The sequence below is a fragment of the Culex quinquefasciatus genome, chromosome 2, assembly GCF_015732765.1.
Source record: "Culex quinquefasciatus strain JHB chromosome 2, VPISU_Cqui_1.0_pri_paternal, whole genome shotgun sequence".
NCBI lineage: Eukaryota > Metazoa > Arthropoda > Insecta > Diptera > Culicidae > Culex > Culex quinquefasciatus.
Window position 1 is genome coordinate 25,123,144 of NC_051862.1, and position 26,661 is coordinate 25,149,804.

A 26,661-nucleotide genomic window follows, 5' to 3' on the forward strand; every position below is an offset into this window, starting at 1 on the left:
GTGTATTTTTTTCCAAATTTTAATGTGACTGAAAGTTTTTCTCAACTCTCAGTTTAATATTAGTGAAACTGAATTCCGTTTGAAGGGTAGTATTGGGGACATCTTAAAGTAGATTTCTTGAAAAAATCACGTTCCCAAAAAATCATGTCACATTTAAAAAATATTGTTTATTTATTTGTTGTTTCGAACTAACACATTACAATTCATTGTAAGAATTTTATCGTCCAATGCATTACTTTAAAGCTTAAAAACTTTTTTCATTTTACCCTTTGCAACCCAACTACGACTCTGGGCGCAGAGATTAAAAGATTGTTAAAAAGATAGAAAATTTTAATTTAAAATTTCAAACCCAGCCAAGTATTTCTCTACAATTTCACAATTTTTTTTTTTCGCGATTTTTCAATTTTCAGTACTTGATTTGGATAAAAACAGTTTTGCATCATTTATTTTTCCATTCAAATCTCCATACATATGGGTATGAAAATCTTTATCATGAGAGTCTGATCGATTTGGTGTCTTCATCAAAGTTAGAGGTTATTATTAGGACTTATCCTTTTCTGATTTTTTTTTAACATGTTTTAGAAGACTAAAAAAACATCTTCCGAGCCATGATGCGTAAAGTGCAAAATCTGTTGAGGAGATTTGTTTTGAAAAAAAAAAAAAAAATAAAAACTGGTATCAAAATCAAATACGCAATAGAAAAGTGCTTCTATTCTAACTAACCCCTTCAAAATCGGTCCAAAAAATCAGGGGACAAAACATTTTTTTAAAACTTTAGATTTTCAAAGGAAATTCAAGTGCAATCTGCTGAAACAATCAAAAATGCAATTCCCTGCTTATATAATCATTTTTTGCATGTTTGAGTTTATTCACAATTCTTTGAATTTTTGAAAATTTCAGATGTACCGTACCGCAAAAAGGTTTGATTTCAACCCTTTTTGCTTTTGCTATTTTTATTTTGTTTTTGTCAAATCTTATTGCAAAACGATTGAACTAGTGTAAAATGCATTTTAAAACACTTTAATTATTCAAATGTCGAGGCTGTGGCTTGTAATTTCAATTTTATTTTATTTTTTCCCCCAGTTGAAAATTTACATAAAAAACGTTTTTTTCCTGTATTTTGAAAATGCCATTTTGCACCCTTAAAATATCTCAAAATATTTGTTATTGCGATATGGGTATAAAATGCTTGTGATTTGTCATTCTTTTCGAATGTCATACATTTTTTTTGAAAATACTGAAATTTTTCACAAAACTACGTATTTTCGAAAAAAATACTCAAAATTTAGTTTTTTTGCAATATTAGTATCAAACGATTGTGATTTTTTCATACATTTCGAATGTAATAACATTTTTTTGAATACTCAAAATTTTCACTCAAATGCTCAAAATTTCAGTTTTTCAAAAATGGATATCAAATGATCGGAATTTTTTTAAACATTTCAGATGTAATAACAACCCGAAATTAATTTAAATATCTCGATCGTTTGATACTTATATTGTGAAAACTGCCTTTTTCGAAAATACGTAGTTTTGTGAAAAATTTGAGTATTTTCAAAAAATTGTGATACAACTTTCGAAATGTATGACAAAATCCCGATCGTTTGATAACCACGTTTCAAAAAACTGAAATTTAGAGTATTTTTTTTTTCAAAAAATATGTAGTTTTGTAATTTTTTTAGTATTTTCAAAAAAAAGCTACTACATTCGAAATATATGAAAAAATTCCAATCATTTGATACCCATTTTGAAAAAAACTGAAACTTTAACGGTGCACATTAACCAGACCTTTTGCAACCAGATTTTTGATGCAGACATTTTTTATCCACAAAAATACGGGAATTAAGGATATATTTTTATATTCATTCCTTAAGCAACTTTTTTCATAGAAATTTAAAACAAAAATTCTAACTTTTATGATTAAATCATTGAAGGATTGGGTCCGTAAGTTTAACAATTTTTGAATAAGAGAACAACAACTTATTTGGATGATGTGTACCCTAAAGTATTTTTTTCGAAAATTCGTAGTTTTTTGAGTTTTTTAGTATTCTCAAAAAATGTTGTTATTACATTCGATATGGTAAAAAATCTAATCATTTGGTACTCATATTGTAAAAAATGAAATATTGATTATTTTTTCAAAAATACGTAGCCTTGTAAAAAAAATAGTATTTTCAAAAACTTGTCTTATAATTTTCCAAAAGTATCGATTGATACCCATATTGTAAGAAACTAAAATGTGGAGTATTTTTTACAAAAGCAGGTAGTTTTGTAAAAAAAAATAGTATTTAAAAAAAATATTACGCTCGATATGTTTGAAAAATCTCGATCATTTGATACCCATATTAAAATTACAAAAATGTTTGAGTTTTTTTCCGAGCAAAATTGCATTTTCCAAATACAGGAAAAATTTGTATTTTGTGAAAAATTTCGTGTCATTATAAGTGCAATTGATAGCTGACATCATCCCGACTCTAAAACACTAGATTTTTTTGATGTTAGTATGATTTTTCATACGATTATAGCCAATGTCTCCCATATAGCCAAATCCCATAAGGGACCATTCATAAACCACGTGGACACTTTTTTGGAAACCTCGAACCCCTCCCCCCCCCCACCACTCGAGGACATTTGTCTATACAAAAAAAAATCGTTTTCACATTTGCTATCTAAAAATTCAATATTACGTACATTTTTAATTCATGCTATGATTTAAAAAAGGTGCAGTTGACTATGTTACACATAACCGATATGACAAAAAACTTTGCACACAATTCTTTAATTTAATTTTATCCTAATACATATAAAGCATCCACCAGCAAATTTGTAGGAATAGGCTAGGAATTTTAGAAAAACTAAAAAAAAAATCATTGAAAATCCCGAATTTTTAAAACAATCATTTCTGAAATCAGTTATTTTCAAATTTTATTTTTTATATATGTTTCAGGGGAGCAACAAAAAAAAATAATGGGGTGTACAAAATCTTGCACAATATTCAAGATTTTTTGTAAATCAATTTATTAACACTTAGTCATAAATTCTTGAAAGAAAACTATTTTTCGAATAATCAAATAAATAATCAATAAAGCTTTCACTAATAAAATAAGCTATCTATTATCCTTGAATTTTTCTTTTGATAATGTACACAGTTTAAAATAAAAATATTTTTTTTTAAGCAGATTCTAAAAAAATTAATTTAACACAACATTTTTTTTTGAAGATAGTACTTTCAAATAATGAATTTTGGATTTTTTTTTTGTTATTTTTTTAGACTTTTCTTATTGGACAGCTAGTTGCTGCACAGAAAAAATATCATGGTAATATTACATCTGGGAAGGGGTACATCTTTCATGTGAGAAAAAATGTGTAATTTTACCTCTGAAAATGTGTAATTTTACCACTCCCCTGGTGTTATGTCACTTTTTCAGTCTAAATTGAGGTAAAATTTCATCATAAAAGAGGTAAAATTCAACTTTCTAAAATTATACCTTCCAAATTTACACATTTTTCGCTGTGTGAGATATTAGTTTTAGGTGTTTTTTGATTTGACTCACATTTGAAAATGTCCGTTGTTTTTTTTAACAAATAAAAAAAATAATTTATAGCATGTTTGACAACCCTTGTAAAACTCTGACATAAATATTATCTAAAAATTACCTAATTTGAATAATACTTACTTCTATTAGGTTTTCTTACCAGTTTGCTAAATCGTCATCGAATATTACAGTTGTTGAACTTTGAATGCTGAAATAATAAAAAAATGCATTTGTTTGGATAAGAATCGTTGATTTTGAAGACATCATTAACTTAAACGTTTTCTTGCCAAAATTATTCATAACTTTGGCCTAACATTAATCTTAAATTGCAAAACCCACACTTCAAGGTCCGTCAATGTCGGTCATCAAACAGCCCCAGATTGAAGCCTCCTCCTTGCGGTCACACACGTGGAGATTAGGAAAATCGGTTTTCGATCTGTCCGTTTCGGTTGGTTTGAGGCTCACCCTTAAGAAACCACATCTCAGACCTAACCACCCCATCCAACGACGTCAGATTTTTTTTACTTGGTCGCGTGGCTAATTAAAAGCTGCTTGGTTTAAGCTAGTCACTGCTGCTAGAAGGTGGTAATGGTTAATGCGATTGTTGGAATTTCCCACCAACTGTCTTCCAAGTGGGCCCTTGAATTCATGTTTTTTTTGTTTGTTTGTGTTTTGCTCTTAATGGAAGTGCTACCGGCGTCTTGTCATCTTTAAAAGAAGAAAAAACTCCAACAATTTCTGCTGAGTTGATTGAGTTGTTCTTAGAGTTGAGAATTTTGCTAGGGTGTCAACGGTGTAAATAAATCATTTATCATCTTTTGATTTGAAGGTGATTAATGAATTGCTTCGATCAACTTGAGTTAGTTAATAAAAAACCTAATAAAATATTTCAAATAAAGTTCAAACCTTAAAATTTTAATCCTCCCTTCCAAACTTGTGCCCAAAACGGCCCGAAATCAATCCACGCGAAACAAATTTCCATTTGAAGCATTTTGTAACCGATTTTTATGGCCCACAAACACTCGCTCGCAAAGAGATCGAAAATCGACAAACTCTCTTAAAACGCCGTCGTCTTCGTCATCTTTAGTCGCCGCCGGTTGCCAACCTCAAAGTTAAGAGGTTATGTAAAAGGTGATGTTCCGAGACCTCCCCTTCTTCTCGAAGACCCCACCCCACTTGACCATTTGCCGTAACCTGGATAACCATAGTGAGGAGGAGAAGAAGGCAGAAGAAGTCGTGTGCAAAACTCACACAAAGAATTACCCTCTTAAAACAAGCTGCTAGCGTTAGTAGCACCGGCTTGGTATCACGAAGCTAAGAGATGACGATATTTACGCCTCTGGGGTCTGAGAGCCGATCGTTAAGGGACTGCTGCTAAGCGCAGTTTGACTAAGAGTGTACCAACAGCATTCACACACACAGTTTGGGCGACTTTGGAGAAGATCCGACATTTGAGGGAGGTTTCGCACGCGACGACAAGTCATTTGCCAATTATGAATGGGGAAAAACGAGTGCTAATGGTGAGGTTAGTGTTGAGGGTCAACCTGCTGGCGGGGAGTTGATTCACTTTAGGATGTAAAATAAGCATATTGTTTAACCTTACTAGCGTTTCTTTTTTGAACATTTTAAGGACAGTTCCACCCATATTAATCCAACATTTATTCCTTTCTGTTCAAATGTTGACACTTATGACCAATAAAAGAAAATATTAATGAAATTCTTAGCGTATGGAAATATCTTTTCAATTTGCACTGGTTTTATTTTAAAACTACATGAAACTTATTTTACTATTTTTTTTCTTTGTTGTATTTTTGCATCTTTTGTCATCGTGTTACATCCATAAAACATTTTTAAATAATTGTTATTTGCGTAATTCCCTTTTTCTCTATTATTTCCCTTTTTTTAATTCAAAAAATCTACCAGGCTTTATGAAAGCATTTAAAAAAAACATAGCAACTGTAGTACTATTTTTTTAGATATTATTCATAACAATGTTTCATAAATTGCAAACAATTGGTATAACATTTTCAGCTAAATGAGCTTTGATAGACAATAAAAAGTTTGAAACAATTAATTTTATTTTATTACACTAAATTACAAAAAGATTGTTAACCCTCTACAATCCAAGTTGGTTACCCAACCCCACCTCTAGACTGTAGACGATCAAAAAATCGCGAAAAATCAATTTTAAACCATATTTTGATTTTTAAAATGTATTGGAAGGAAGAATTCTTTACTTGTTTATGTGACTTTGCCAATTTCGGCAATGTTTATTGGTAACCATTCCTGTATTTTAAGTGAAAAGAAGTATGCATTGCAAAAAGGGAAATACAAGCAAAAATGGAAAAAGTGACTGTTAAAACCAGGCGTGCCCAACTAGATTTTTTATTTTTCTGAAGGAGTGGCGGGCGGGAACTAATGTTTGACAAAAGTTAAAAAAGAAGACAATATTTTTTCATAATATAATTTTGAAAAGGTTCTTTTAAAGTAAACAAATAAATAAACTAGTATTGCAAATAAAATTCTTGGTTTTAGGAAAGAAAAACCAAAATAACTTTAAAAATGTGTTTTATTATCATTGACTTAATTTCTTCAACACAACAATATATTTCAAAAATCAATGAGGCATGATAAAATTTATTAAAAATAAATGTGGATTCGAATCTCCTTACAAAAAAAAAAAACACACTTCCCAAGTAACATTTTTTCCCAGGAGTTCTACAAGAGCTCTTCGAAATAGCTACAGCATAGCAGTTTGGACCGCGGTAGGATAATATTCTCTTCAAGTACTCTTCCAAACTCCTGAAGAAGTTTTGAAAAGAATTTTATCCGACCGCGGTCCAAATTGCTATGCTGTAACTATCTTGAAGAGCTCTTGTAGAACTCCTGGAAAAAATGTTACTTGGGTTTTACGTTGTTGTTCAAATTTATTACAACATATTTCAAAATGTTTTTAAAGATACTCCAAAATTTAAAAATGATGAAAAATGTATATTGAAAAGTTTAAAATTCGTTATTTTTCAAATTTCAGTAAACTATTGAAATTTAAGAAAAAAAAATCGTTACTTAATCCACCTATAGGTGGTTGGTGCCTTCCTCGCATATTTTTATCAAAATATCTAAGATCCAACCTCAAAAAAAGTTTATTAAAAAAAAAACTTAAGTACTTATAGCTATTGATAGGATTGTCAGATCTTCAATCTTTTGGGCTTGTTGGAAAGGTTTTTTGATTATCTATCTAACGATGGATTGCATGACAGATCCGGACAACTTTTTCATCAAAATATTTTTTTTCATAACTTTTGATAGGGTTGTCAGATCTTAAATCTTTTGAACGCGTTGGAAAGGTTTTTTAAATACCTTTCTAACAATATATACGGGTTTTCTTACAAAAACCACCCTTTTTACAATATTTCAAACTACAGCCAAATCGTTTTTTTAGCATAACTTTTGAAGTACTTTTCTTAACTTCATAATATTAACTAGGGTCTTGTTGGACCCCAAGACGGATCAAATGAGACCAAAACGGTCCAAATCGGTTCAGCCAGTCCGGAGATAATCGAGTGCATATTTTTCGATGCACGGACCCACAGACATACACACGCACAGACATTTGTTCAGAATTTGATTTGATTTGAGTCAATAGGTATACGCAAAGGTGAGTCTACGAGGTCAAATAAAGAAGTTCATTTTTCGAGTGATTTTATAGCCTTTCCTCATTGAGGTGAGGAAGGCAAAAAGTTCCCTGATTTTTGGATTGTTTGCAGTGATCTTTCTTTTCAGTATAAACAATTTGCTTTTAAAAGTTGTTCTTAAAAATTCCAATATTTTTTGCTTACTCATTTATTAAAAAATAAATTTTAATTATGTTCTTCAAAACTGAAAAAAAATAAAATTTAGTGTCTTTTTATACATTTTTTGACAAAAAATCTATTTTTTATATATACTGTTATTTTTTTTAAGTTTTTTTTTTAAATTTATACACTCATTTCATTAGATGAATATTTCATGAACAGCCCTGGATTGAGGGCCGGTCATAAAACTATTTTTAAAAGCCGTCACGGGCCGGATGAAATGGCTTTACGGGCCGGACGTTGGGCAGGCCTGGTATAAACATTGAAAAACTAAATAGGCAAAATGTTATGATAGGAGGTGGTAGAATAGGCCAAAAACAATACTACCAAAAACAAAGATAAACTTAGCCAAGTGTATGCAAATTGAAATACTAAAATAAAACAAAAAAATATAAAACAGGAGAAGTTAAGTTTTAGGTATGACAAAAGTTGCTAAAATTACCTCCTCAACACGAAAAAATATCTCGAAAAATTTTTTTAGAAAATTTCAATAAACAAATACCTAAAGCTGTTTCAGTAAAATTTATTAATCGTGTTTAATAAACAAAAAACAAATAAAAATAAAAAGTTGCATGAAAACAATGTTTTTGTAATTCATTTCATTTTGATTTTATGAAATTTTCGAATTTTGCCTTATTTTTTTTGTAATACCAAAGTTTCCCTTTTACCATGACACAAAACAAAATCTTCTTTTGGTGAATATTTCATTAAGGATGTGCTTCGTTTTGGTGATATATTTGCCCATTAAATTTCTAAAATCTCAAAAATGTTAGGATAGCTCAATTCTGCTGAGGTATATTTTGTGCATCAACGTTAGTAAACGATTAAATTATCGCTTATTATATTATCTTATGACGGTAACGAAAATTTTGGAAAGTGCCACATTTTCGGAAAATGCACAAATTTCAAGCGACAAAGATTTGCATTATAAGTAATTTTACAGTTCTTTTGAATGCATGCATTATTTCATATTTTGAGATTATTATTTTTAGATTTTCACTATTAAATAGTTATTTGTGTTTTATACCCAAGTTTTCACAAAATATCGTGTTTAAAGAAACACTTATCAAAATTTCACTAAAGTACTTTTTGATTGCAAATTTGATATTACATCGAAAAATGAAGTTGAAAAATTTTTGCGACCAATTTTTCGATTTTTTGAAAAAATCAGTATTGATTCAAAAATTCATAACTCATTCAAAGATTATTTGCACAACCTGGTAATTTCTGAAAAGTTGGCATTTTATGTCCACTAAAAAATATCAAAAATAAAAAATAATAAAATATTGTTTTTGCAAATCAATTTTTAGTGACAAAAGTTGAATAAAAAATCACAATTTTTTTAACGTGTATCATTTTTTTTCAGTGTAGTCCATATCCATACCTACAACTTTGCCGAAGACACCAAATCGATGAAAATATTTCTTCAAAAGATACAGATTTTTGAATTTTCATACATCATTTTTGTATGGCCAGCTGCCAAATTTGTATGGAAAATTATATGGACAAATTAATGATGCAAAATGGCTTCTTTGGGAATACCGAAGGCACCAACAAAATTGCAGTCGGATTAAAAAATACAAAAATTAAAATTTAAGAAAAAAGACCGATTTCGTAGAGAATTGCTCGGTATTTTATAGAATGTTTCAAATCTGATCAAATATTTTCGAATAACTTGTGAAAGTGACAAAATTACAAATTATTTTAAAATTTAATCTTTATTGTGGTAGGAATTTAGCAACAAATCGTTTGTTTTCAAAAGTGTATTTACAAAAAAATCAGCTTAAGTCGGTGATAAAAATGGTTTCAAATCCTGCTTCTAAGAAGTTGCAGTGGTCATAATTAGGTAGACTCGCAAGCCACGATGGCATTTGGCTTTGTGTGACATTGAATTGGTTTTACGATGTGAAAACTTGGGGATGCGAAAGTTTGCGAAATTTTTCGATTATTAATTGGGCAGAAACTTGATTGTTTGACGTCAAACTGTTGAATTTTATTGGAATTTTAGGATTGGAGGTCATCTGGGCTGGTCTTTTTGAAAATAATCAGGGTAGATTTATCAACTTGTCATCTTGTTTGGACTATGATTCTGACATCTGACTCAGATTCTGACTTTGACATTGACATTGACTCTGAGTCTGACTCTGACTCTGACTCTGACTCTGACTCTGACTCTGACTCTGACTCTGACTCTGACTCTGACTCTGATTCTGATTCTGATTCTGATTCTGATTCTGATTCTGATTCTGATTCTGATTCTGATTCTGATTCTGATTCTGATTCTGATTCTGATTCTGATTCTGATTCTGATTCTGATTCTGATTCTGATTCTGATTCGGATTCGGATTCGGATTCGGATTCGGATTCGGATTCGGATTCGGATTCGGATTCGGATTCGGATTCGGATTCGGATTCGGATTCGGATTCGGATTCGGATTCGGATTCGGATTCGGATTCGGATTCGGATTCGGATTCGGATTCGGATTCGGATTCGGATTCGGATTCGGATTCGGATTCGGATTCGGATTCGGATTCGGATTCGGATTCGGATTCGGATTCGGATTCTGATTCTGATTCTGATTCTGATTCGGATTCGGATTCGGATTCGGATTCGGATTCGGATTCGGATTCGGATTCGGATTCGGATTCGGATTCGGATGCGGATTCGGATTCGGATTCGGATTCGGATTCTGATTCTGATTCTGATTTTGACTCTGACTCTGACTCTGACTCTGACTCTGACTCTGACTCTGACTCTGATTCTGATTTTGATTTTTGACTTTTGACTCCTGACTTCTGTTTTCTAACTAAGATTACTTATATTGGCTTTTGGGTACTGACTTCTGTCGTTCGACTTTTGACTTCTGACCACTATATGTTCTTCTATATGACTTCTGTTTTCTGACTTTAGAAAGTTTATTTCTTAGATAAACCAAAGAGTTTCAGAAGCTCACAGAAGCGCAAAAAAAAGTATTCTAATCAGAATGCATACATTCTGAAAAACAGATTATTCATTATGTTAAAACCAAACTGATGGCATGATTCTCGTACGTGTCGATTAAAACTTTCCATCAAAATCTAATTCAGCCCACAATTTTGAGGAATGGCCCCCCGTCAGTGCCTTATTAAGTTCTCTAATGCATGTACTTTGAACCTCGTCAAGTCGCCTCATTTCCGCCCAACTGTTGGCCACTGCTGCTTGTTGATCGCTCATAGTTCAACCGCCTCCACAACGCCACGAAAACACAACTTCCCAACGTTATCAGCCGGGATCGTAACAGGACCCGGTCATGAAATGGCACAATAAATCTTATGCAGGCCGACCTCCTCTCAAACCAACACTTTAAAAGGGTCCCTATTTTTAGCAAAACCTTTTTGCTCAAATTCCGTCCAGCAATCAAGTGATTCGGATCAGGTGGACAAAGTGGCGACGACGGCGGCGGCTTTCTGCTGTCAACAAGGTGACACGAAACTATAATAATCAGCCAAAAGTGCAAACCAGGTCCCGGCCAACAAGTAGCGGGCCCACTTGCCGTGACTTTAATGGACTCACTCGCTGAGCTGGATGTCGGTACGGAACGTGTGGAGTTCACATGCATAGCTTTTTTTTCGTTTGGGTGATTCAGGTCTTAGATAACTTTGGAAAGGGGTCAGTGGGGTGAACTGTTGATTTTGACAAATTTCCGTATCAATTAGAAAGTTTATGCTTGTAGTTTAACTCGAATCTTGGGGATGAGTCCATTTTACCCCACAAAGCCCACCAAGCTACTTAGTCAGACAACGAGCTAAACAATAAAACAAATGCCGCCCGCACTTACGCGTAATTACAGTTTAAACAGCTGTTTCGGCTAATCGGCGTGGATCATAATTAGTGTCATTTTGGACCACGAACAACAACAATACCCCCTTGCGGTGGGGTTTAATTCACAGATACCTTACCGACGTCTTATTGTAGAGATTCCATGCATGAAGTGCTCGTGCAATATCCGATACAAGCTTGAGTGGTTTGTTCTGGATACGAATTTGCTTCTTCCGTCGGCAACAGGTAAATTTTAAAGTAGTTAGTGGAAAACAACAAATCCAGCGTGATAGTTCAAAAGTCAGTAGTCAGCATTCAGTTGTCAGCAGTCAGTAGTAAGTAGTCAGAGTCAGAGTCAGAGTCAGAGTCAGAGTCAGAGTCAGAGTCAGAGTCAGAGTCAGAGTCAGAGTCAGAGTCAGAGTCAGAGTCAGAGTCAGAGTCAGAGTCAGAGTCAGAGTCAGAGTCAGAGTCAGAGTCAGAGTCAGAGTCAGAGTCAGAGTCAGAGTCAGAGTCAGAGTCAGAGTCAGAATCAGAGTCAGAGTCAGAGTCAGAGTCAGAGTCAGAGTCAGAGTCAGAGTCAGAGTCAGAGTCAGAGTCAGAGTCAGAGCCAGAGCCAGATCCAGAGTCAGAGTCAGAGTCAGAGTCAGAGTCAGAGTCAGAGTCAGAGTCGGAGTCAGAGTCAGAGTCAGAGTCAGAGTCAGAGTCAGAGTCAGAGTCAGAGTCAGAATCAGAGTCAGAGTCAGAGTCAGAGTCAGAGTCAGAGTCAGAGTCAGAGTCAGAGTCAGAGTCAGAGTCAGAGTCAGAGTCAGAGTCAGAGTCAGAGTCAGAGTCAGAGTCAGAGTCAGAGTCAGAGTCAGAGCCAGAGCCAGATCCAGAGTCAGAGTCAGAGTCAGAGTCAGAGTCAGAGTCAGAGTCGGAGTCAGAGTCAGAGTCAAAGTCAGAGTCAGAGTCAGAGTCAGAGTCAGAGTCAGAGTCAGAGACAGAGTCAGAGTCAGAGTCAGAGTCAGAGTCAGAGACAGAGTCAGAGTCAGAGTCAGAGTCAGAGTCAGAGTCAGAGTCAGAGTCAGAGTCAGAGTCAGAGTCAGAGTCAGAAGTAGAAAAATCGAAGAAAACAGAAATCAGAAATAAGAAGTCAGTAGTCAGTAGTTATGGGGTCAGAAGATAGAATGAAGAGGTCAGAAGTCAGAAGTCAGAAATCAAAAAGTCAAAAAGTCAGAAACCATAAGTTAGAAGTAAGAAGTTAAGAGTCAGAAGTAATAAAGCATAAGTTGGAAGTTGGAAGTCAGAAGTTAGAAGTCAGAAATCAGAAATGAGAAGTCAAATACCAGAATTCAGAAGTCAAAATTCAAAAATCAGAAGTCAGAAGTCAGAAGTCAGAAATCAAAAATCAAAAGGCAAAACTCAAAAGTCAGAAGTCAGAATTCAGATGTCAGAAGTCAGACGTCAGAAGTCAGAAGTCAGAACTCAAAATTCAGAAGTCAGAAGTCAGAAGTCTGAAGTCTGAAGTCTCAAGTCTCAAGTCTCAAGTCTGAAGTCTGAAGTCAGAAGTCTGAAGTCTGAAGTCTGAAGTCTGAAGTCTGAAGTCTGAAGTCTGAAGTCTGAAGTCTGAAGTCTGAAGTCAGAAGTCAGAAGTCAGAAGTCAGAAGTCAGAAGTCAGAAGTCAGAAGTCAGAAGTCAGAAGTCAGAAGTCAGAAGTAAGAAGTCAGAAGTCAGATGTCAGAAGTCAGAAGTCAGAAGGCAGATGTCAGAAATCAGAAGTCAGAAGTCAGAAGTCAGAAGTCAGAAGTCAGAAGTCAGATGTCAGAAGTCAGAAGTCAGAAGGCAGATGTCAGAAATCAGAAGGCAAAAGTCAGAAGTCTGAAGCCAGAAGTCAGAAGTCAGAAGTCAGAAGTCAGAAGTCAGAAGTCAGAAGTCAGAAATCAGAAATCAGAAGTTAGAAGCCAGAAGCCAGAAGTCAAAAGTCAGAAGTCAGAAGTCAGTAGACAGAGTTACAGTCAGAGTTGAAGCAAGAATTTGAGTTCAGGAGTCAGAAGTCAGAATTTAAAAGTCCAAAGATAGTAGTAAGAAGTCAGAAGTCAGAAATCAAAAATCAAAAGGCAAAACTCAAAAGTCAGAAGTCAGAATTCAGATGTCAGAAGTCAGACGTCAGAAGTCAGAAGTCAGAACTCAAAATTCAGAAGTCAGAAGTCAGAAGTCTGAAGTCTCAAGTCTCAAGTCTCAAGTCTCAAGTCTGAAGTCAGAAGTCAGAAGTCAGAAGTCAGAAGTCAGAAGTCAGAAGTCAGAAGTCTGAAGTCAGAAGTCAGAATTCAGAAGTCATAAGTCAGATGTCAGAAGTCAGAAGTCAGAAGTCAGAAGGCAGATGTCAGAAATCAGAAGGCAGAAGTTAGAAGTCAGAAGTCAGAAGTCAAAAGTCAGAAGTCAGAAGTCAGAAGTCAGAAGTCAGAAGTCAGAAGTCAGAAGTCAGAAGTCAGAAGTCAGAAGTCAGAAGTCAGAAGTCAGAAGTCAGAAGTCAGATGTCAGAAGTCAGAAGTCAGAAGGCAGATGTCAGAAGTCAGAAGTCTGAAGTCTGAAGTCTGAAGTCTGAAGTCGGAAGTCGGAAGTCGGAAGTCAGAAGTCAGAAGTCAGAAGTCAGAAGTCGGAAGTCGGAAGTCAGAATTAGGAAGTTTGAGCTAGAGTCTACATAAGATGATATATTGAAAAATCCTGATCATTTTCAAGAAAGACCAGATGATCTCCAAATCTAAATTCCCATAAAATTTAAAACGAACCGTTTGACGTCAAACCGTCTAGTTTCTGCCCAATTAATAATCGAAAAATTTCGCAAACTTTCGCATCCCAAAATTGGCAAATCGTAAAACCAATTCAAAGGATCTGTCTGCGCGGCTTGCAAGTCCACTAAATTTAGACCGCCGCAACCTTTGAGAAGCCGGATTTGAAACCGAATTTTATCACCGGCTGCAGCGGATTTTTCGCAAATTTCTGTCTAAAACTAGCGAAAACTGCGTTCTGTTCACTGTCAGTCTCGAGTCACATTTCGCAAAACCTGATTCGCTAATGTTCGGTCCGGTTTTTAGAGACGCGCTAAATTTTGCCAAAAACTGCAACAACAGCCCAAAAGAAGAGGAGCCAGATTTTTGGAAAACCAGTTTAAATTTGCGACTAGACGTGTCCCGGGTGTGCAAAGCTATTCAAATGACGGGCAGGAACATTTCACGAACAGTTTTGAAAACAAGCGGAAAACCGGTTCGATTTTCGGGGTGGGCTGAGGTGAAGTTTATGGAACGGTTTTAGGAGCTTGAAGGAGACTTTGGACCGGGAAGAACATCTGGGTTCTTGAGATGAGCCAGAAGCAGGATGTTGAAATGGCTTACGTGAGTGGAGCTAGTTTTGGGTCAATTTTTTCCTGTGTGAGATGTTGAAATTTTAATTTAACGTTATTAATTAAAAGCTCATTAAAAATAAAAAAAGTTGATTAAGGCTGGTCGACGACAAACTTATAACACTATTTTACACATTTTACAACTAACAAATGCCAGCAAAGAATGTTAATTTCACGATGCTTGACTTTAATATTGAACAAAATACGATTCGATAAAGTTGAACTAACAAGTGATATAGGAGAGCAAAGGGTAAATAGTTTACAATACTGGATTTTTTGGAGATCAAAAATGTTGCTTCACAAAATTGACAGTTTTTTTTTCCTGAATGATTCTTTTGTATTTTTATTTTTGAATGAAATTTTTTCCATCTTTTACTTTTTTACGAATTTGACAAATAAAAAAAATTAAGCCCATTTGAAATGATGTAAATACTTTGCAAAATGTAAAGTGTAATATCGAAATCGTATCAAATGCACCTAAGAAAATATTTGTTTAGCCATTTTCAATATAAGAAATGCCGTATCTCAGCAACGCTAGGTTGGATCAGCAATTTCAGTAGTGAAAATTAATCGATGTAATATGTAATATAATCCTCCGCACCTTCACCAGTTCCAATGTGAACCTCCAGAACAGCGTGCCAGCCAATTAGCAAATCTAATGGAATTAATTTCATCTCAATTAAACATTCAAACTTAGATTATTGTGACGTAGTACTTCAATTGATACTTGATCTGCTGCTACTCAGCGGTAGGAGGCAGTTTCTAGAAGTCTCCTGCTCCTCCTCGTGGGAATAAAATACCAGCACTACGTAGTGCAAGTAGCTTTACAACGTCGGTACTGAATCCGAATAAATAATGCCTGGAAAATCACCGACCAACCAACCTATCCTGAGTGGGGGCTTGCTTGCAAGTAAATAATGTGCAGAACATAAAAAAGTTCATTGTTCGCGAATCTCGTTTCTGGAATTGTAACAACATTCACTTCGGCATGAACTGGTTCAATTCCTTGGATGAGAGAAAAAAAACCGGCTGAAAAGTCCTCTTTGTTGTGTCAAGTTCGACTAGGAACAAGAAACGACCTTGAGTCGGATCCCGAGTGATACCTTAATCAAGACTTTGTAAGATGTGATGCTTGATAAATTTGGTTTCCCAGATATCGCTTGCAGGTAGTTGCTGATGTCAAGAAAGATTATTGTGCATTGTTCTACGATTTGTTCAAAAGCTGGGTTATGAAAATATTTGGAAATCATTTTAATGGAGAAGTAGGATGTTATCAATTACAAAAATTTCAAAGTAATTGCAATTTAAGTGAAAACAAGTAGGTTTTTCTCATTTATGCGCTCGGCTCGTCGCGGCTCTCATTATTTTTATTGTTAAATTTCTCAAGAAATCCGAGAAAAATATTTTCAGGCATAGCTTTTGGCTTTTTGGTCCCGAGACCTTCAAAACAGCATTTTAAGTTTTCATACGACATTTTCAAATGTCAGGCGAGATTTTCGAAATTTTAAATCATTTTTACTTGAAAGCATATCTATCAACCTTTCATTTGCGTCCAAGACAGCAAAAATCGGTTGAAATGGCGCGGAGAAATGTTTTCTTTTGTAAAATTTGATTTTTGTGAAAAACGACACAAATTGCATTTTTTTTGGAACACCCTAACACAAAGTTTGGCAATAAAAAAAACGGGTCTGATTGTTTCTGCCAAGGAATCCCCAGGAAATGTTGAGCCCGATCAGAAAACGATTTTCTTTTCGAATCATTCAACTCCGGAATATTCAGAATTAGTTGAAATGGTGACTAATAATGACCATTAGTAATAATGACCCATGTTTATAAAACAAAATTAGTTTTTAAAATGAACCAAAAAAAAAATGTATAAAAAATATTTCTATCTAACTTGATAGTTTATTTTATGGATTCAATGAATTTTTAAAATATTTTTTTTATATTGGGAAATGAGTCAAAAAGTCTGAATAAGTTATCATGTCTTCTCAAGATTTTGGACAATATGAACAGATTTTAAAGATTTAAATAAAAAAATACCTATATGTTTATGATCAGATTTAAATTCGCTGCATTCGATTAAGCATGATCAGTTCCTTCAAAAAAACAGTTAAATTTTTTACTATACATTAAGGTTTTTTAATAGATTATTCTATAAATGATTATATTTATTTAACAGTGGACTCTTGGTCAAAACAAAACATTTGATGTTTTGCATTTTTTGCAACATTGATATAAAAATCATCAAAGCTTAGATTTTAAAAAATAGTCGTCCTCCATTCTAAATAATCAATTGTTAAAAATAACTTTCTCATATATTTATCGTTCATGAATAGCTTCAAATTTTTTAATGACCGGTTCTTAGCGAAGCTACACCAAAATGTCACATTTTTCAATTTTCAATGTGATTTTTAATGTAAAAAAAAAAACATTTTTATTATGATGCAATAATTGCAATGTGCTTTAAACGCGTTTTCTTACCTTAAAAGCCAAGGATATTGACCAAATGTGGTCTGCAAGCCATTGAACGGGAGAGGAGTTTTTTCATAAATCTGCTCCTTTCGTTGTCCCGTCACGAAAAGAAATGGCTGGCAAAAACTCAAATTTCAACCAATTCTTTCAGTTCAAGGAGCAAAAGCTTCGTTTTTTAATTTGTGATAATGTGTAGAAGAGCAAAAGTTTTTAAAAATCAAACCGGCAAAACTGTAGCGATTTTTGTAGTGTGCCTTTTAAAAGTCCAGTTTTACGATGTTGTCCCGTCACGCTACATTTTTATTTCAGGACAAGCACAGGTACAATATCGTTAATTCTGCATGATATTTTTTTTTTAGGAAAATCAATTATCTTTGCAAATATGTTATAACATTGGGGAGTTTCTTCTATTATTTTGCCACTACAGCCAAAACGCTGAAAAAACTTGTGTTTTTTTTTTTAAAAGGAGCCGAAGAATCGGTCTAATAAGTTGATACATCTGTGCTCTTTTGTGGTATGCTTCCTGCCTTTCCTATCTAGTTAGCATAAACTAGCACATCGGCATCGATAAGCAGTAATCTTGAAAATGTGCAATGATCAATTTGACAGTGTTTTTGCAATTTTAATTAATTTTTTGAAAAGTTTCAGAAAGTATTGTTTCAGAAAACAAGCTTATTTGACAGAAAAAGCTACAAATCGCAAAAAGGCACAAAACATCAGTTTATAAACCTAGTTTTTTTTTCAAGAATTCATTGATTTTTCAGCATTATGGAATCACACAATAAGGGCTTGATTAAAAAACTTTTTTTCTTAAACCCATTTCAAAAAATCTTAGGTATTTCCAAGAGTTTTGCCACTTTTGTAGAATAATTCAAACAAAAAACTTTTTCATTAAAAAAAACTAACAAAAATATTGGAGTTTAAATGGTTCTGTTTCAATCCCCAGAATTTTATTCCTTGGATTGGCGGATTCCTTAGATTTTTTTTTAGTTACGAATTTTATTTCCTAAGGCAGGAACAAAAATCATGTAAAGTTTTTTTTTCTCCCGAAAAATCAGGTGGCAGAAAAAAAAATGTTTCTTAAAACTTCAAAATTTCAATGAAAAATGAAGTACAATCAGCTAAAATCCATTTGAAATGCGTTTCCCTGCGTTCAGAATCACTTTTAGCATGTTTGAGTCGATTTAAAAATCTTTTGATTTGATCTTAAATCGATGTTTAAGTTTTTTTCGCTAAAATTTTCGTTTTCGTCAAATCTTTCATTTTTTGAAAAATTATGAATGCAAAACATTTGAACGAGTGTAAAATGCATTTTGAAAACTTTTTCCATGCAAATGTTGAAGCTATGGCTTGTTATTTCAATATTTTTTTAAATTATGAAATTTCAGTCTAATTTGCTTGAAGTAATGTGAAGTAGTATTAAATTAAAGCTTAAGTCTTAGGATAAAAAGGGCACACAAGACACACAAGATTAAGTATATCCTGTCAACCGTCAAGTTACTATCAAACAAAGTGAACCGTTTAAGTGCGTATCAACCTGGAGCGCATCCGCGTAGCTTTGCTCAGGTTGATTGCATCCCGTCAACCGTTTGAAGTTCAGAACTTCGTTGCACGATGCAGCAAACTAATCCCCGATAGAAGGAGGTGGAATATCAGAGCGACATCACATCACTATCAAGCTCCAGACTCAAGCCTGCTGTGAGTTCTTAAATCCTTAAGTTTGAAGATGACAGCCTTAATTGGATTTTAAACGGGGCACGGGAATTAATTTGCAATGTTCTAGTGGGAATCGTTTCAGCAGCGTTCGCTGCTGGCACATCTCAATTCCGGCGTTGTTGTGCAATAATTTGCAGCTTGAACTTGAGCTTATCCCCTTTAAAGCCACCCTCTTAAAGCTCAATTGGGCGGTTAGGCTTAATCGGGCGTGACGGGTTGTGGCTTTTCCGATGAAGGTCGCAATTTTTAAAGTTTAAATTTTTGGTCGGAGGAAATTAATCGTGCAAAAGCGTGGTTCTTTGTCATGGGTTACCGGAACGGGCCGGCAACCGCAATCTTAAACCACGTGGAAAATTTGCTGGGTGAGATCGATTGTTTGGCACGCTGCGGGGGTGTGTGGGATAGTTTTATGCTCTTTAATTGCGTTGGGTTCTAAGCTTTAATGAGAATTGTTTTCGGATATTTGCATCGGTGAGCTTAAAGTGCATTTTGGGTGGAATTTGAAGGGCGATGAACCGTGGTTTCGCTGGAGTTGAGTTTTGAATTTAACAAGAATTGATTAAAATAACCTATTATTCGACATTTATCATATCGACGTCGTCGTGCTATCTTGTCGCACCCGCCATTTTGACGTTCCGAGAAAAACGCGTTTTAATGTTTGACCTTGAATATTCAAAAACGAGAGCACGCAATGTAAACAATAACAAACACGTTTTGTTTGGCTCACCATTCTGTGCATTGTCTCAAAGTTTGGTTGAAGTTGGTTGCTGGAGTCCCCAGTTATAATTACAAATGTTTACGGTAGTCTAGCTTGTACGTGCGACAAACGCATCCTGACTTTCCTGGCCTGAAATCCCTTTGGCCTTTTGTCGCACTTGCATCAATTTTCATGGAGTGACAAGATAGCACGACAAGATTGAAACTACTTTCATATGTAAAGTGACAAAAATGCACGGAGTTTTTTCGGTTTTTGTTGAATATCTCAGGATTGAAATCGAATTTTGGGGATCTGTGAAGGTCAAAAGGTGAGGCATTGTGAGCTGCACAAAATGGCGTTCTTAACTCAATTTGGCCCAAAATGCACGTACGACAAGTTAGCACGATGGCGACGATATGTAAGCCTAACGTTGCGTCGCGCTCAATTCTTCAACAAGCTTGGCCTCCACCAGCTCAAAAAATCTTTCCCCTCTCCAAGAAGGTGACACACCCCGAAGCAAGATTTCACAAGATTTCGAAGTTTTAGCATTTGTTGAATACAAACCGGTATCGTCCGTCCAACTGGCGGTTTTAATCCAAGATTTGACCTGCTACTCGACACTCTCGACCAACACCGACAACTTATCTTCTTCTTGTTTTTCACTTCAAAAATCGCCAAATTCCACACGCACCACTTCAAGAACCGGCAGCAGTTTCGTAACGACTTTCTTTTCCGGAAATTCTTGGGCCGCGCACGCGTTTTCCGTTCGAACTCTACGAGACTTTCAGAACTACAGAACCGACGTCGTCGTTGTCGTCGCACGGACGGAGAGCTGTCCCACAGGTCTGTCTTCACCAAAGACTAGCTGAGCGCATACTGAGCCAAGTTCCTGGGGCATTCGAGTCTCTCCGAATGCAGTCGCTTTGCAAAAGAAGACTTGCCTTTTCTAAGCCGGGTCTAGAAACTGCATTTCGGAGGGTGCAAGGTAGAAGGGGAGGCGGATCAACCCCTATTGACGGGGGCTTTGTGTCTACGCTAAATGCACAAATTGCACTGCTGAGAACTTGAGGCGTTAACGGCGATGAGCTCTGGGAAGGTTGGTACAAGAGATGAAGACTAAGAAATTTTAATACAAAAAAAAAAATACATAAATACCAAAATACAAAAATACAAAAATACAAAAATGCAAAAATACAAAAATACAAAAATACAAAAATACAAAAATACAAAAATACAAAAATACAAAAATACAAAAATACAAAAATACAAAAATACAAAAATACAAAAATACAAAAATACAAAAATACAAAAATACAAAAATACAAAAATACAAAATACAAAAATACAAAAATACAAAAATACAAAAATACAAAAATACAAAATACAAAAATACAAAAATACAAAAATACAAAAATACAAAATACAAAAATACAAAAATACAAAAATACAAAAATACAAAAATACAAAATACAAAAATACAAAAATACAAAATACAAAAATACAAAAATACAAAAATACAAAAATACAAAAATACAAAAATACAAAATACAAAAATACAAAAATACAAAAATACAAAAATACAAAAATACAAAAATACAAAAATACAAAAATACAAAAATACAAAAATACAAAATACAAAAATACAAAAATACAAAAATACAAAATACAAAAATACAAAAATACAAAAATACAAAAATACAAAAATACAAAAATACAAAAATACAAAAATACAAAAATACAAAATACAAAAATACAAAAATACAAAAATACAAAAATACAAAAATACAAAATACAAAAATACAAAAATACAAAAATACAAAATACAAAAATACAAAAATACAAAAATACAAAAATACAAAATACAAAAATACAAAAATACAAAAATACAAAAATACAAAAATACAAAAATACAAAAATACAAAAATACAAAAATACAAAAATACAAAATACAAAAATACAAAAATACAAAAATACAAAAATACAAAAATACAAAAATACAAAAATACAAAAATACAAAAATACAAAATACAAAATACAAAATACAAAAATACAAAAATACAAAAATACAAAATACAAAAATACAAAAATACAAAAATACAAAATACAAAAATACAAAAATACAAAAATACAAAATACAAAAATACAAAAATACAAAAATACAAAAATACAAAATACAAAAATACAAAAATACAAAATACAAAATACAAAATACAAAAATACAAAATACAAAAATACAAAATACAAAAATACAAAATACAAAAATACAAAAATACAAAATACAAAATACAAAAATACAAAAATACAAAAATACAAAATACAAAAATACAAAAATACAAAAATACAAAAATACAAAAATACAAAAATACAAAAATACAAAAATACAAAAATACAAAAATACAAAAATACAAAATACAAAAATACAAAATACAAAAATACAAAAATACAAAAATACAAAAATACAAAAATACAAAAATACAAAAATACAAAATACAAAAATACAAAAATACAAAAATACAAAAATACAAAAATACAAAATACAAAAATACAAAAATACAAAATACAAAAATACAAAAATACAAAAATACAAAAATACAAAATACAAAAATACAAAAATACAAAAATACAAAATACAAAAATACAAAAATACAAAAATACAAAATACAAAAATACAAAAATACAAAATACAAAATACAAAAATACAAAATACAAAAATACAAAAATACAAAAATACAAAAATACAAAAATACAAAATACAAAAATACAAAAATACAAAATACAAAATACAAAATACAAAAATACAAAAATACAAAAATACAAAAATACAAAAATACAAAATACAAAAATACAAAAATACAAAATACAAAAATACAAAAATACAAAATACAAAAATACAAAATACAAAATACAAAAATACAAAAATACAAAAATACAAAAATACAAAAATACAAAAATACAAAATACAAAAATACAAAAATACAAAAATACAAAAATACAAAAATACAAAAATACAAAAATACAAAAATACAAAAATACAAAAATACAAAAATACAAAATACAAAATACAAAAATACAAAAATACAAAAATACAAAAATACAAAATACAAAAATACAAAAATACAAAAATACAAAAATACAAAAATACAAAATACAAAAATACAAAAATACAAAAATACAAAAATACAAAATACAAAAATACAAAATACAAAAATACAAAATACAAAACAAAAATACAAAATACAAAAATACAAAATACAAAAATACAAAAATACAAAAATACAAAAATACAAAAATACAAAAATACAAAATACAAAAATACAAAAATACAAAAATACAAAAATACAAAAATACAAAAATACAAAAATACAAAAATACAAAAATACAAAATACAAAAATACAAAAATACAAAAATACAAAAATACAAAATACAAAAATACAAAAATACAAAAATACAAAATACAAAATACAAAAATACAAAAATACAAAATACAAAAATACAAAATACAAAAATACAAAAATACAAAAATACAAAAATACAAAAATACAAAAATACAAAAATACAAAATACAAAATACAAAAATACAAAAATACAAAATACAAAAATACAAAAATACAAAAATACAAAATACAAAAATACAAAAATACAAAAATACAAAATACAAAATACAAAAATACAAAAATACAAAAATACAAAAATACAAAATACAAAAATACAAAAATACAAAAATACAAAAATACAAAATACAAAAATACAAAAATACAAAAATACAAAATACAAAAATACAAAAATACAAAATACAAAATACAAAAATACAAAAATAAAAAATACAAAAATACAAAAATACAAAAATACAAAATACAAAATACAAAATACAAAAATACAAAAATACAAAAATACAAAAATACAAAAATACAAAATACAAAAATACAAAAATACAAAAATACAAAATACAAAATACAAAAATACAAAAATACAAAAATACAAAAATACAAAAATACAAAATACAAAATACAAAAATACAAAAATACAAAAATACAAAAATACAAAATACAAAAATAAAAATACAAAAATACAAAATACAAAATACAAAATACAAAAATACAAAATACAAAAATACAAAAATACAAAAATACAAAAATACAAAATACAAAAATACAAAAATACAAAAATACAAAAATACAAAAATACAAAAATTCAAAGTACAAAAATACAAAAATACAAAAATACAAAAATACAAAAATACAAAAATACAAAAATACAAAAATACAAAAATACTAAAATACAAAAATACAAAAATACAAAAATACAAAAATACAAAAATACAAAAATACAAAAATATAAAAATACAAAAATACAAAATACAAAAATACAAAAATACAAAAATACAAAAATACAAAAATACAAAAATACAAAAATACAAAAATACAAAAATACAAAAATACAAAAATACAAAAATACAAAAATACATTATATAGCTTTATCTTCTCAGCTGTAAAACTCAAAAATTTTAGCTTCTGATTATCTTTTTTTTATGATTTATACAAATTGCACTAAGTTATAACTAAACTTAAAATTCAAAAGCTCGTGATTGAAACGAACGGCGAAGGGGCGGAAAATTTGATGATGTTCCGGCCGCATGTGCTGTCGTGCAAGAAAACCACGGCGTTGGGGCGGAAATCGTGGACTGTGGAGTAGAAGTAGGAGCAGAAGTTGTTTGTGATGAAGAAGGAGATGCCACCGGGAAGAGTATGAGGACTACACTCTGTGGCCCAAATGGTTTTTGGAGTTTCGGGACAACCCCCAGTGGAAGCAATCGCGCGTTTTTATACCGCTTAAATCACTACTGTTTGATCAACTATTGGCACGGTGCAAATTTTGCAAGAATGACGTGATTATATTTAACCTTATTAATGGTGAATGGAAATACAACACAACAAGATTGGCGTACCACCGTATGAAAACATTTTTTTGTCGCAACAAGAAGTTGGTGAAGTCAAATTATTTCATTCTATTGAATGTAAACGTTACTGGAAAACGGATTGCTTCCTGCAAATTTTGTAAGGAATTCGTTACAATTTACAACATGTTCGACGGAAATTGGAAATAAAACTCGCGGGCGTTGAGCAAACAAAATGTCAGAAATGTTCAAAGTAATGCAAGGAGAATAATATCATTTATTTTCGCTAGGAGACGGTGAATTTCCAGAAGAATATTATCAACAAAGTTTAAACTGAACTATAACAACAACTATATAATTTTGTTACTGATAGACAAATAAATACTTCATCCCCGAAGTCCGTACTTGAAACGTCATCCTAAATCTTCCTTTTTCAACCAGTTCATCGCTCCCGTGAATAAAAACGTACTCTAGAAGACCTTTGACGCAAAAAGCTCACTTTTTACACGCTAACCGTAAATGGGTTACTGCGTCCTATTAGCGTAGCAAAACACCGGTCAAATTGTCTTGTTTTTTTTTGTCCCAAGATTAGTATAAAGATTCCCTGACAGTCAGATCAGACCGAACATTTGCGATTTTGCTTAAATTAGTCAAAATCTCAGTCGTACACGCTTGATTGGACCCATCAAAACAAACGTAGAACAACAAAAACGAAGAAAACATGAAATCGGAAAAATACGAGTTTCAAGAGATTGACTTTCCTTCCCAAGAAACAACTTGGTTGGGATGACTTGCAAAAAAAGAGGGCTGATGACGTCAGTTCAAGCTGCCCAACACATAATCTCAATCGTTTGCGAAATTTTGGAAACCCGAATTTTGCATATTAAGCACAGTTTTTTCGGGAATTCTTCGTTTATGTTGTTTCGTACCGTAAATCTCACTCTCAACGGGAATATTCTCCACCAAAACTCCACAAGAACTGCTTATCACAGTAAGTTGGCGAACTCTCGAAAAATTTTGGAACTTCTTTTTGATTTTTAGGGGAAGGTGGGGCAAGACGACCATATGGGGCAAGAGGAACAATCGCTCCTACGGCCGTAATTTTTACAATTTTGATTATTTCCAGTATGAGGAATTGTTGCTAGCAATGCAATTAGCTGATTCTACTACTACTTAACCGCCAAAATGACGTAAACGCCACGGGGCATAAGATTTAATGAAGTTTTTTTTCAAAACCTTTGTTTTCTTATAATATTTGGAAAGTACAAAATAAGGCTTAGGGTTCGTTTTAAGGCTCATTTTATCAAAATGCTATTTTTCCTAAATCAGTAGTGTCCCTACAAATGACATGCCACTATTACAAAGTATGATTTAACTTTTGGTTATTTTTGTTGAGATCTTTTAAAAAATCTTGTTCAGGTGGGGCAAGTGTACCATATGGATTTTTAGTATGGAAAAATTACGAATTGCTGCAAGAACATATTTTATTGGGAAATAAATACATGAAAGTACTTAAGAACTGATAAACAATCGTTAAAAAAAATTGTTCATACAAAGTACACTCAACCCCCGGTGGTTGGTCACTTTTTCGTTTGACACTTTTTTAGTTTGTACCCCGTTGGTTGGTCAAAGTCAAACTAAAAAGTGACGAACTGTCACTTTTTACACGGCGCTCACGCACACTATCAAAACAAACGTTTGGTAGTGTATGTGAACTCCATGTAAAAAGGGTGTCAAACTAAAAAGTGACCCCGTTCGTTTGACAACAGTTGGTGTCAAACCATCGGGGTTTGAGTGTATAGTGATATTACTAAAATTTACTATTTATCATCGAAGTAGTATTTTTTTTTTCGTAAAAACGATAAAACTTTTAGTAAAATATTATTATTTAATCTAAAAATGAAGAAACCATTCAAATACATTCTAATCTGATGTATCTAAGTGATAACAGTTCAATTGTTAGCAAATTAACATGTTTTTTCATGCATTGTTCCTCTTGCCCCAACGGGTTGTTCGTCTTGCCCCACTAGTTGAGTAGAACGTACGGTAAATCAAAATTTTAAAATCAATTTTTCACATTAAAAAAACAGGATTTTTTAAAAACTTGTTTTTACAAAGTCTTAGTCAAGACCTAGAATAAGATGATTATAATAAAATCCGACAGATTTTTTAACTTTTTAATGGGTTATAACGAGCATTTCCTTAGCTTGTTACACTTGCCCCACTTTCCCCTATTCCGCACATTGATCCCTCCCCAATCAGAACCCCGCTCACGTAAGCCGATCTATCGATCGCGGCCGCGTGTGCCTC

At 32.3% G+C, this 26,661-nt stretch overlaps 2 protein-coding genes across 4 annotated transcripts in view; one reads left to right on the top strand and one right to left on the bottom strand.

Annotated features, from left to right (window-relative positions):
- LOC6046620 (elongation of very long chain fatty acids protein) overlaps positions 1-20,317 on the bottom strand; it is a 73,555-nt gene extending 53,238 nt beyond the window's left edge. Inside the window, exon 1 of the mRNA XM_038258359.1 lies at positions 20,021-20,317. The gene's annotated coding sequence lies outside the window, so the exon portion shown is untranslated. The remainder of the gene's footprint in view (positions 1-20,020) is intronic.
- LOC6053615 (D-beta-hydroxybutyrate dehydrogenase, mitochondrial) overlaps positions 1-26,661 on the top strand; it is a 127,989-nt gene that overhangs the window by 72,829 nt on the left and 28,499 nt on the right. The window lies entirely within an intron of this gene.